The 12869-nt window shown below is 37.5% G+C and overlaps 1 protein-coding gene across 1 annotated transcript in view; it reads left to right on the forward strand.

The window, feature by feature from the left end:
• Positions 1–12869, forward strand: part of TNKS (tankyrase) — a 128550-nt gene that overhangs the window by 29946 nt on the left and 85735 nt on the right.

Here is a 12869-nt window from a genome sequence, read left to right on the forward strand (position 1 = left end):
GGTATCAAGAAATACATGGTCCTCTGTGCTGATTTTGTCATCTAGGAAATAATGCATAAAACAAAGTAACACTGGATTTTAAAATATATACAATTAGATTTATAGAAAGGAATTCAGCAGCTGAGGTTCATTTGAAGGAATAGCTGTTTTTCTTTTGCCTTTATTTCCCCTATTCTCTCTCTCTTTTTATTGACAGCTTAATATATGGGTTATGTGCTATGAAACACCCATATTCTTTCTTCAGATTATGTTCAGAGCACACCAGCTCCCTTCACTTTGTCAAGAACATTTCCTCATCGTCTTTCTTCAGTGAGCTGAGTGCTATACATAATTATCTACAGCGCTGCAGTGATTTGAGAGTGCCTTTGGAACAGTGTACTTTAAATACATATGATTTACTTTAATTACTCTGTGTCAAATTTAAACACGTTCCTACAGTGTTAACACTAATGTCAGCTGTGCTAAGCAGGTTAATCTGACTTTTGGCTGTTAATGGGTACAGTTGTGCAGATGCTGAAGATAGAGAGGGCAACAGGGAGTCAGTGTACCTCAGAAGTGTTAAAGGATATAAACCATTTACTTGTGGGGAAGTTGACATACCTACAGTGTGGAGGTTACAACCCCCAAGCTGCTCTTCAGGCTATGCATCTTCAGAGGATAGTAGAAGATTAGGAAATTCTGTGACCTCATGTCTGCTCCACTGATTTCTCTGGGCACTGGATCACCTTGTGCTTTAGGCAGAGGAGAGGGCAATGTGTCCTAGCAGACGAGTGGAGATGAATTCGAAGCAGCCCTCTGAGAACATCCTGTGAAATGAAGCCAACCCCTGTCTCTGGGCTCACCCCCAGTACCTCACACACAACATCAATGACTGAAGCGGTCTGCAGCCAGTGAGTGTTACCAGGCTGTGCGTGGAGGCACACGTGATGCTATAAACGTGTTTAGTTGTTCATAAAAAAGCATCATTTTTGTATGTGTTTGTTCTTCCTAGCAAGAAAATCAGCTTTTGTTTTATCAGCTTTGTCCTCAAGGTGGCTCTTGGCTACGCAGGGCTCTGTGCTGTGTACCTGAGTTCCAGGCTGTGCAGACAGGGCTCCAGCTGCCATGTGATGCACAATAACTGAAAAAACTAACACTGGAGATGTCATTGAAATAGAGGCTAGCTATTAAGAGCTGTATTTTTCTGGGTGTTGCCCTGTTTTATACTATCTCTGTTAGGTTGCTATTTCTCATGCGTTTTCCATATGTTGTTACCTTCAGGTCTTGCTTCATCCCTCTGGAAGAAGGAGGCTTAAGGGATTTCTTAGGATCTATCTGACTGGGGATAATCTTTAGCTACAGCAATGCTTTGCAATTAGGTGCATCAGAACTTAAAGGTATTACTGGATTAAGGATGAGGAGGATATATTACCTTGATTTTCAGTATTTAGTATTGAATGGTGGGGTTGTAGGAATGCTCATATTTAGAGTTTTTGAAAATGGAGCACAGTCCATAATTTGTTACTGTATTTGCATCTTTTAGCAGCACGTATGTCAAGGCTGCTCTCGTTGTTATTTTTGATTCCTTTTTCTATCTGTGTTTATCGTAGAATGTCCTGGGTTGGAAGGGACCTTAAAGACCATCTAGTTCCAACCCCCCTCCTGTGGACAGGAGGCACCTTTAATTAAGTCAGGTTGCCCAGAGCTCCATCCAACCTGGCCTTAAACACTTCCAGGGATGGGGCATCCACAACTTCTCTGGGCAGCCCGTTCCAGTTTTACAGTAAAGAATTTCTTCTTAACATCCAACTTAAACCTACCATCTTTCAGTTTGAATCTATTTCCCCTTGTCCTATGCCTACACTTTCTTGTAAGAAGTCTCTCACCATCTTTCTTGTAGGCTCCCTTCAGGTACTAGAGGTACCTGAACAATTAAGTCACCCCAAAAGCTTCTCTTCTCCAGGGTGAACTGTTGCAGTTCTCTCAGCCTTTCCTCATGGGAATCATGATAGATCATATGACCATAATAGACTTTTCCACGTTGCTGCTGTATTGGTTGTTGAAGAACATGGGCTCTTCTTAAAGCTTTTTTAACCAAGTGTTTGCATAGGTTCATGCATCTGTTTTAATTGCTTTGTGAATGAACTGTGATTACAGTGTCCCTTTGACCTCCAACACAGCAAAAGTAAACAGAAAACTGGTTGGTAATTTATTAAACCTTTTCATTTTGGCAAAGAATTCTGTATGTGTTTTAAAAGGGAAATTCCTGCTGCATAAAAAGCATTTCTGCTGTTCTGGCAGCAAATGCTCAATCCACAATGACTTGTTCTTTTCTGTCTTCCAGACTAGAATAATGTATACTCTCCTTTTCACCTAGATAGCAGAAAGGACATGTAATGCAGTAGTTTCTGGCACGACTTCCAGCCATTTTCCTGCAACACCCTCTTAAAATATGTGTTTCATAAGGATACATAATGCAGATGAAAGTCTAATATTTTGATGGAACTGGACTTTGGAAACTTCTTTGTAGAATAAAGGGAATGATATAGAAATTAAAGACCCAGTACCATCTTCTTATTTAAAAGAAGTTACATAATTGAGGAATCTGCTTTTTCTACCTAGAAAGTAGCCTCTTTTCCTCCTTTTGCAAGATAGGCAGCATTTGTGTGAACCAAGCACTTCATGTTTGAGAGGGTGAATATTTTGTTTTGTCAGGGAAAGGATTGTAATCCTCTTTTTCTCTAGGCTGAAGTGGTACTGCAGGCTCCAAAAACATATCATATCTAAGAACTGTTAAATACACCAGATTAATATCCTAGTTTATTTTTTTTTTAGTTTAATTGTCTTTGTGCTTTCTGAGATGGGAACTCATCTTTGTTGGCATACATAGTAGCAGTGTGACACTCCCATCCAAAACAGGGCCTTTGGGAGCTTTTGCACTGCTAGTCATATTAGTCTTCATTTTTTTCTTATCCTGATTATTGCCTCTTTAAAGATTAGCATCCTTTTATATCTTCCCTGTACAGTATATGACAAGCCAACACTATTGTTAATTAGGTGAATGATATTTTTGTTTGGTTTTTTTTTTCCACACAGTGATGCTTTCTTGCCACTTATCCCTCATATTATCTGCTATTCAGAAATGCTTTCTTTATGTGAATAGTTGTTCTTTGTACTTGAGCAGTTTCCAAAGGAGCTGAGCAGGAGCTGAAGGCATTTTTGTTGGATAATATATTTTTATCTGCTTCCTGCCAGTGTTTTGTGGGGTTGGTTTTTGTTGGTTTCAAGGATTACTCCCTTGAGAAAGATCAAAATGGAAAAAGTCTGAAAACTGCTGCATCTCTAGATTAAAGGAAGATTTCTTAGGTATGAAATAATGTCTTATTTGTTAATAGAATGAATTTTCAAAGTTAAACAAGACTCTGATCTGCCTGCTTACTATGGAAATAATGTCTTTTACAAGCAAAGTGCTTTAGGTCCTATTGAACATTTCTCACTTGAGTTTTTTGGAGGTGAAGGACAGCTTGATGAGTGAAAGTATAGCTGGGCTAAGGTTACTAGAGGTGTTAATGAGGATTCATGTTTTCATCTATTTGTTATGTCAACTTTTTAATTTAAGCAGGAAGCATAGTTCATGTGTTGAAATATATGTGCACAATTCTTTTTGAAGTGAACTGCCATTTACACATAATTTGCCTGCAAGGAAGAGAAAAATCTGATATTTCATTACAATAAGTTTACTAAAGTTCAGAGAATGGAAAATGGATTTTAAGTACAACTTACCCATTTTAAAAATAGCAGTAAGAGAAGAAATTCTAGATTGTTAATTTTGTTTTTCCTGTGGCACCTTTATAGCTTGACTGTCTGAAATCCTGAACTATTTCCTTTTGGGTTGGTGTTACTTCCTTCTAGGTGCTCTTAGGATATTGAAGGCCTTCTGGAGAGACTGTAGCATTTCATTTTGGGAGATGCTAACCTCCTCCAGCTTATCTTTAATTGATCTAATTCTTACATAGTGTGTATTAAATCAGATCATTTGGACAAGGTTTAGCTTCTGTCTTTACAAAACTGCGTAATAAACATCAGTACAAAAGAAAAAGTGATTTCATGGTAAGGAGGGCAGGTGCTGCTAGAATGGTTTGGGCTACCCACTTGTCCTCCAGCCATTGTCCTCTCTGACTGTAACACTGGATCTGCTGCCCTACAGGAAAGAGCAAGAAATCCCTCAGTTGAGGAGTATTGTGGACCTGCAGAAAACATTCACCTTATTTCATATAAGCTGTTGATACACATCTTGAAGCAAGAGGTCTGAAGAGCTTCTTCCAGAACTTGTGTGAGCTTTGAATGTATGCTTTTGTGATTGTTACTTGTTTAGCATTCAGGCAGGTTTACTCTTCCTTTTCACCATGACCTAAGAGGAGGAAATAAACCATATGCTCTAGTTCACTGCTGTGAATGCCATATGATGATTTTACATTTGGAGTCCATGGTGGTTTGTTACATTTACTTCCTGGAGCATTATGAGCAATATCAGTTTTCCTTTGGGAATGCTGGGGCCATCGCTCTTCCAGTCTTTGGAAAGATATGGAAAAAAGGTACTTGTGGCACAGACCTGGAACATAAAGTCTATCATTTTGGTGGCCTCATCTAGAAACTCTAGTTCTATAGATTTTAAATCTTGTTTTATGTTTTTTAGAGAATATTATAATGATAAATATCTTGATGTATTTATAAATGTATAGTTTTAAAAATCTCATTTAGTGTGTGGTCTAGTTCGCCCTTTCCTCTTTGAAGAAAGTGCACAGGTTGCTTAGCAAGCCAGGAGTTAAATGCCATCTTCTCTCAGTTCTGGCATGGTAACATTTCAATTCTAAAACTGAAAAAAAACTGTTTCCTTTTTTTTCTCATTGAGAGGAATGTGGAAGAAACAGTCTTCTCTTTGTTCTAGACGTTGTGCCATACTTGCTGTGCACTTCTGCTGTATTTCTTCTTTGAGGAGAGCAGTTCTTGATCTTTAGAGTGTGGACACAGGAAGTTTCACCTCAGGGAAAAGGAAGTTGGGCTGTGGCGGTACTGCTGGAATCGCTGATTCTCTCCAACTGTCCGGCACTGCATTATTATTTCAAGATAATGTATCTTGATTTGAGCACTGTGCTCTGGTACAGCATCCCATTGACTTCTGCAGGGATGATTTAATAGCTTTCGTGGCATTTTGTTATTCCAGGTTTTATTCAGGCTAAGTTTGTTTTTTATTACCTCTCTGATTGCAGAAGAGCTAAATGGTTTATGGGAGCCTCTAAAGCAATTCTGAGTTCTGAAATTTGTGGTTTATATTCAAGTATAATTCTAGGTGATTTATATTATGCATGCAGTGTTTATTGCTTTGTCAGTTCTCCATTTTGTTGCTCATTCCCTAGGTTTCTTTTAGGTCCTTCTAGCTTCTACTGTTTTTTCTCTGGTAATTAAATAATTTAAATATTTCCTTCAGTGTGGTAGGTTATTTAACACAAGTTGCAGTGTATTTTATCCTAAAGGAAACAAGTTATTCCAGCTTTTAAGTGTCTGAAGTATTTTGGTTCTGACTCCATCAATGTGTTATTTCTTTAATCTCTTATTGAGGGACTTGTGCAAGGATTTGTGTGAACTGATGTGCATGTACTGCTGCCTAAAGTCCGTTTCCATGCCTTAATGTGCTTAGGTTTCTTCCTATTGTAACTTCAGCTCTGGGTGCTTGTTTCATAGGGCTTAATTTTAGGATAATGAGAGCTTCTCTCTTTCCTCCTGCTCCATAGTTTAGAGTTAAGTGCTATTATCCTTATCTTTTGTTTAAGCTTAGATGTGTATCTTGAAGTGGCTTCTTTGGAATGTGGGTGTCAACCTAGATCAGGCAACTTTTCATTCTTTGTAACCTCAATTTAGGCAGGGAGTTAAAAGTCTGCAGTCTGTTGTGTAGGTAGTCAGGTAACAAGAGGCACAGTGGGTTAGGATTGGTGCTTTTATGAAAAGCATGGCTTTGATTTACACAACCCCTCTGGCAAGGATTTTCACTCTTTTTTTCTTTTTACTGTTATAACAGTTCAGTAGTATTTACTCTTCAAATGGAATCAAACTCTCAAGTAGCCAAAGGAGCAAATTGTCTTTTCAGAGTTTTCACAGAACACCTAAATCAGGTGTTTTGGTTTTCTCTTTCTCAGTTCTGCTGTTATATAGAGTTGTGGATGCTTTGAAAGCTTTCTGAAACCTAATGTACAGAAATTTATTTAGCCTATACTTCACACGAAATTTTACAACATCAAGCTGAAAAAAGCATTTCTTCCCAGGGTTTGTTGTTATTCATATGGACAGAAATAATGAGTGAGATCTCCGTAGCTTGTAAGTAAAGAATACAAAATATATTTTTCATGCTGCACTAGGAAAAATAATAGTAGAAATGTGTAAGAAGCCTTTCTGTTTCCATAGTGCATCAGAGCACTCTTCTTTTTGTTGCCCTGCCTTGAGCACTACTGACCTATCTTATACTTTATTGATTTTTTTTTTCTTCTGTAAGTGTTGATTAGGTAATTTAGTTTGTTGCTAATTTTAAGCTTTGTTTGTTTGGTTTTTTCCATATTCTATGTTGTACATTTGATTTTCATAGCAATTTCTGCCAGTCTTAAGACCAAATATAGTTTTGATCTCTACTACATTTTTCCATTGTCCATGGCCTTTTCACACTGTATACTGCATGTGATAAGCCAGGTGTAGTGGTAAGAATTAAGTGGATGCAGAATGTTATGTCATATAGCTTCTCATTTATTTAGTTCTGTTTGTAAGTAGGATAGTTAGGCTGCAATTTTAACTATTTAAATGTAGTTTTTGTTTATACTTGATTCTAATATGAAATTTAGCCTGTAAGCAAGCATAGAAGTCTTAGGAAGGAATTTTTAGCTAGCAGGACAATTCTTGCATACAAAAGCTCCCATTGCTTTTATATCTCATACTGTAGCTTCTAGAACAGTCTTTGATACTTGTTTTCTTTGTTTAAGTATTGAAAGTGATGAGCCAGTCACAGCTGAAATCTGTGGGGTCTGTGAATTCATGCACAAAACATTTAAGTTGATGTTTTCCAGGTTTTAACAGATGGATGTATAAGAATGCTAATGTTGCATAAGGAAAATATATGGACTAAGAAATGGGAGAGGAAGACAATCTTAATTTGCCTTTTTATGCACGTGTTAGGGCACAGCCTGCTTATAAGACTGCGTACTGTTCCCCACTGCCTCATTCAGCAGGATGGATGACTGTGCTCTGGGGAGGAATCAAGACTGCACAGTGTGGCTGTGCTGGGCTGTCTTTCTGTACAGAGCTGCTGCACCGAATTTCTTGTGCTGAGAGTGGGCATTGTTCTTGCCGCCTCAGGGGCTGCTCCTGCTGTCATGAGCAATGGGCACAGGATGCAATTCAAGTTCCCTGCAGCATAGGACACTGTGGGTCCCCTTTAACTTCACTACACATGTGCTTGATGTAATTTAAGTTCAAGTGTAGGACTTTGCCAAGGAGTTAATACTCTTGAAATTTAAAGGGACTTGAAAATTCTCTCACAGATCAGACAATTTGTACTGAAGACAGGAACAGTGCTCTGTGAGTTTGTTTGAAGCTCTTTGCAACTTCCATGCCCCAGGTTTTGTATTCTCTTCTGCTGGGCTTGAAGCACACCGTGTGTATTTGTCTTGGGTATCCCATTTCACCTTAGGATGCTCTGTCATAAACTGATTGCTGATGTGTACTGGACTCTGCTGCTAAGTTGCTCCTTCCAGCAGTTTCTATGTGGTTTCCCATTTATAAACAAAGCAGGTATCCTGCAGATAAGATTTACTTTGTTGTGCTGTCCTTATTTATGATAGTGAATACAGAGAGTCAGTCAGGGGTCCTGTGAAAGTGGTAAGGTCATAGTGGAATGCACATACAGACTGGTTGAGTTTAGCATGCATGGAAAGTCAACCAGATATTGGAGGGGAATGTGTTTTAATATAAATAGATTCCTGTAGCTTCACTTTTTTTAGACCTTCCCCTGCACTCTCCTTTATTCCTGTCCCTTATTTGTGTAGGTATCTACTTGCTTTTCCCTGGATCTGTGTAATCCTAGCTGTAGTCTTCAACAGTTTAGACATATGGGCTTGGATTTATCAGGTTGGCCATACTAGGCATTTCTGCTAAGTTTGAAATGTAGCAGAAATCCTGGGTCAATCAAGTCTCTCTTCTAAAATACCTAGATATTAAAGTTTCTTCTCAAAGAGAGTAGAAGAGTTTGATTGTATTCAAATGCATAAAACGTTATGTATGAGCTTTGTGGACAGCAGAAACACTCCTTGTTTTACAGATGTGGTGAATTTATAATTTAAAAAAAACTAAATTGAGATAAGCAAGAATTTCAGCCTGAAGGATTCAAAATTGGCAGCATTATGATTGGGAACTAGCGTTTAAATCACAGTTGTTAAATAACCTTTAGTTTCCTAGCACCTATCACAAATGCTACCAGCTCTGTTTACCATTGATTTATTGTAAAGAGTAATTTCTTGAGTGAAGCTTGTTTTGCTTTCTTGTGGTGCTGTGCTTAAACCACCTACCTTGAAGTCTTTCCAAATTAATTGGCATAGAGAACTTTTATAATTGTAGAAATATGTAATGGAAATGGAATTGACCTGACTTATTTGATGAGATGATCTGATTCAGCAGGCTCAGATGCAGTTTATATTTCATATGGCCATGGGTTAGATATTTCTTTGATATACAAAACTTTCCAGAGATGGGGGTAGGAAAAGCTTATTTTTAGTGTCATGTTACTTATACTATCACACAGGCCAAGCACCACAGGTCTGATGTGCATCTTTTGTGCCACAACACAAGCCTGGTGTCCAAACACTTGAGGCCATCCATGCAACTTGTTCTGTTGGAGGGGCAGTACACGGAGGAGAGAAGGGAAGGGGGAGGAAGGTAATCCAAAGCAAATGGCTGTGACCTCTTCCTTATTGGACAGGTTGCAGAGAATAGTTGGAACCTATAAGAGACTCTGTTTTCTTTCTAGAAATATTCCAGAAACCCCTCTACAGCTGACTATGGCATCATATGGAGTGTTAATGTGGAGTCTTGATACATGTATCTCCACATAAAGGGTGTCCCACTTATAAGAATAAAATAGAACTGCATTGCTTCTGTTGTATTTTACATATGCTTTTAACTCTGGAGAGAGTTTATGTTGATTTATACTGGGGGTGTAGTGTGTGGGAGTGTTGTAATTCTCATGTGCACACACATATGTGTGTGTGTGTTTATATTATCAGCAAAAATGAGGCACTTCTGGGGTTAGGCAATGGCAGTATTGTTTTTATGTAGTTGAAGTCAAAAGTGTTGTTTTTCATTGGTGCATGAAGAAGCCTCTAGAAATATGCTTCTCTCTGAACAGGTATTTTAGTGGTACAAGTTAATTAATAAACTAAGAAGTTTCTTAGTTTATGAATTAAATGTAAGTGTAAATTAAGGAGCCATTTCACTGACTGATTCATTCAAGCTGTCACAGATAATATAAGTATTGACTACTAAGTCTGAAGTCACAGGGTTTGGAGTCTGGGGGACTTCCTCTTGTTTTATCTTTCCCTTTTGCAGTGGTGAAAGAAAAAGCAGTCTTGATGACTGAGTATTTTTTTTAAATTAAATTATTTAATTAATTATTAAAATTATTTCATTGTTGTTAAAAATCATCCCCAGCTTACCTGCACTTTAGAATAGAATGCACCTTAAAAATGCTAAAACCTAAACAAACCAAACTATATTTATATCCTCCTAGGAGGCTGCAATAAGAAAGGAAAAAAACCTACTTCTATACTGTTTGTCTAATTTCCTAATTTATCATTGAAAGGCAAACAGATGCTGTGGTGGATAGTGCTGATGCATGAACTTTAACTTTGTAGAATACAATGTATTTTATATTATACAGATAGCACTAAAAAGAAATCTTCAAAAAATCGTTTAAGTAGCTGGGTGTTTCAGTTTAATTTGTGCGATGCCAATATGTGGATCTGTAACTGAAAAACATGGAAAATTTAGTCTAAAATGAAGAAAATTGGATTGAACTATTTTTGAAAACTTCGAGTGCTTTTGTTTGCTGAAAATGTCAGGCTCAACAGAAGATTTATTAGCTTCATTTCATGCTTTCTAACTATTTGTTGTGATCATTAAATAACAATCAAGGCTCTTTCTGTGTGCTGAGAGATCACTTGTTATACTTCAATTTTCACTGGGAAGAATAAGTATTAGGATTTAAATAGAAATCACTAATTTCTTCTTTCATATCCTTAGGTCTCAATCCTGCCAGATGCTGAGCCACTCTAGCTGTGGTCCAAGAAAGATCGAGGGTTAAGCTGGGGTTTATTCAGAACATGCTGAATAAACCCACAATGCTCACCATATGGGGAAGGGAGATGGAGACCATTCCAGTGAAGCTCTTAGTGGGTGCTGTTCTCCTCTGGGGTAGAATGGGTAACAATGAAGGCTGTGGCTGTAGTCCACATCTCGTGAGGAGACAAAGCCTTTTTCCAGATTTTATAAAATGCAGCAAGTTATTTTTAAAAGTGGGTTTTTTGTTTGTTTGTTTTGGTTTGCTTGTTTGTTTGTTTTTTCTGCATGCAATTATTTAGAAGTATGATATGTGGGTATAAAGGAATAATGCAAGTCAAAGCAGTGTTTCCCATCAGAGTAATGAGCGTGCAGACCCATTATTTTTCATTTTCTATTTTTATTGTCTTCATGAACAAAGAAACACGGTGGGTTTTTCTTTAAAAATTGAAGTTAAATTTCTGAGCTGTGGAAAGTGTGGTTGAGGTTTTAACTAACTTGGAGCATTATCCATGATTGTTGTTTATGAAAGTGTTGTGTTAAGGTATGAAAAGGCATAACTTGACCTTCAAACCATATGTATTGATGTGAGTCAGCTTCTTTTGTGTGTGTGTCCAACACACTTCTTAGCTGCAAGATGTTTGGCTTGGTGCTCCCTCTGGAAATGGGGCCTCGCATATCAAATCCTGGGATGAACATAAGATCTCTTTCCTCTTAAGCTTTGTCCCACAGCCTCCTGCAGTCACTGCAGTGCAGTCTTCCACTTTGGGCATGTGGTTCTTCGTGGTAGCATTGGCAAGAACCTCTGATAATTCAAGGGCATAGCACGAGCCTTGAAAATCTTCCTATGCTTATTTCTCCTCACTCCAAGCAGCACAAGGGGGACAAGGAGCAATAGCCTTTTTTCTCACTGTGTCTTTGGTCTCTTTTTAGAAGAGATTAGTAATGAACATTGCTGCTTTTTCTTTTCAAAGTTCATGAGTTCTTTTTTTGTTTATTATTTTCTTATCTCATGGTTGTTGTTATGTCTAGGTGGTGGATGAGATTTCTTCTCATATTTACTGCTCATCCTTGTCAAGTGGACGAGGCTAATTGCTGCACTTTTTTTGTTGTTGTTGTTTGGTTGGTTTTGGGGTTTTTTCCTGTTTGGTTCTTTTTCTGTTTTCTGGGTTGTTTTTTTTGGTGTTGGCTTTTTTTTGTTTGTTTGTTTGGGTTTTTGTTTGTTTTTGTTTTTACTGCTTTCCCAAGGGTAGGGAAGGATTTTTTTAGGTAGGGGGGGCTATTGTCAGTCTCTTGTATGATGAAGATTGTTGCTGAGATATAGGAGTTTTCTCTAAAATTAGACTGAATTTGTCATTTGTACATGGCTGCTTATCAGACTTGCATGAAGGTTCAAAGTTTATAATATAGCAAAAATTAACTTACTATCAAGCTTTATGCTGAACCTCTATGTAATATTTTTTGAGGTGATTTTAAAAAACTTGACCTCACTGGGAAGTAAGATGTCATCTGTATCTTTGAAAATGCAACAGCTATTGTCTTCCTTTATCTTTACATCTTCCATACATGGAAGACAAACTCAGGCAAAAAAAGACTGTTTTTCATGTCTCACAAGCCCATTTGTTTTCAGTGTGCTTTAGAGACATTTCAAAATTACATTTTTTTTGTGATTTGCACCCAATTTAGTTGCATTTAATCATATGCTTCTTAACTTCCCTCTGTAGTGCAATGCAACTGTTCTTATGCTTTAAAGAACTGTGTGATTAAGTGCTTACTTGCTTGGTAGCCTTGAACACTTTCTAATTTTAAAATAATAGTTAATCTATTGTCAGTCTTGCACGAAGACACAAAATTTGGAATTGGTACCACATTATTAATGGAAGTCTTTCATGCATCTGGCAAGCTATATTGTAAGTTAAGTAAAACCCTTTTGTTTTGGTAATGCATTGATAAATCACACTCTGTCATGTTGCAACACATACAGAACTAGAATTGTAAAACAGTAGACCATAAAGTATGTGTGCTATGCTATTGATTATCTCTAAATAGTTACTATGTATCTGAAACCTGTTTTCCACAGTGCTTTTTCCTGTCCCACAAAGACAGCTACACTTTTGTTCAGAATAGAATAGTAATTTTCAATGCTGATTTAGAGGCAGGATCCTGAGACTTGTTACAGGTGTTATAGATCCCCTTTACAGGCATTGGAGGTATTTTTACTTTTCCTTGCAACAGCTTACAGGCCTAAAACTTGGACAAAAGAGGTTTTATCCTGTGTTGCAATTCTTGTAGTTTAATAATTTCCTTTTTATAACAAAAGTGGGCTGTGTCTGATATTTCATTAGTCTGAAATGTTTTAAGATTAGGCTTCCCACTTTATGGATAATAAGCTTATTTCTCTGCTGCTTTGTCTCAGATTCCACAGATCCTGCTGCTTTGAGTGATAAGTGTTTCCATAATGTTAAGCACTCATTAGACCATAGGTGGCTCATGTATTTTTCATTGTTGCATGTATTAGT

This window comes from Molothrus ater, chromosome 4 (assembly GCF_012460135.2).
Source record: "Molothrus ater isolate BHLD 08-10-18 breed brown headed cowbird chromosome 4, BPBGC_Mater_1.1, whole genome shotgun sequence".
In the NCBI taxonomy this organism is placed as follows: Eukaryota; Metazoa; Chordata; class Aves; order Passeriformes; family Icteridae; genus Molothrus; species Molothrus ater.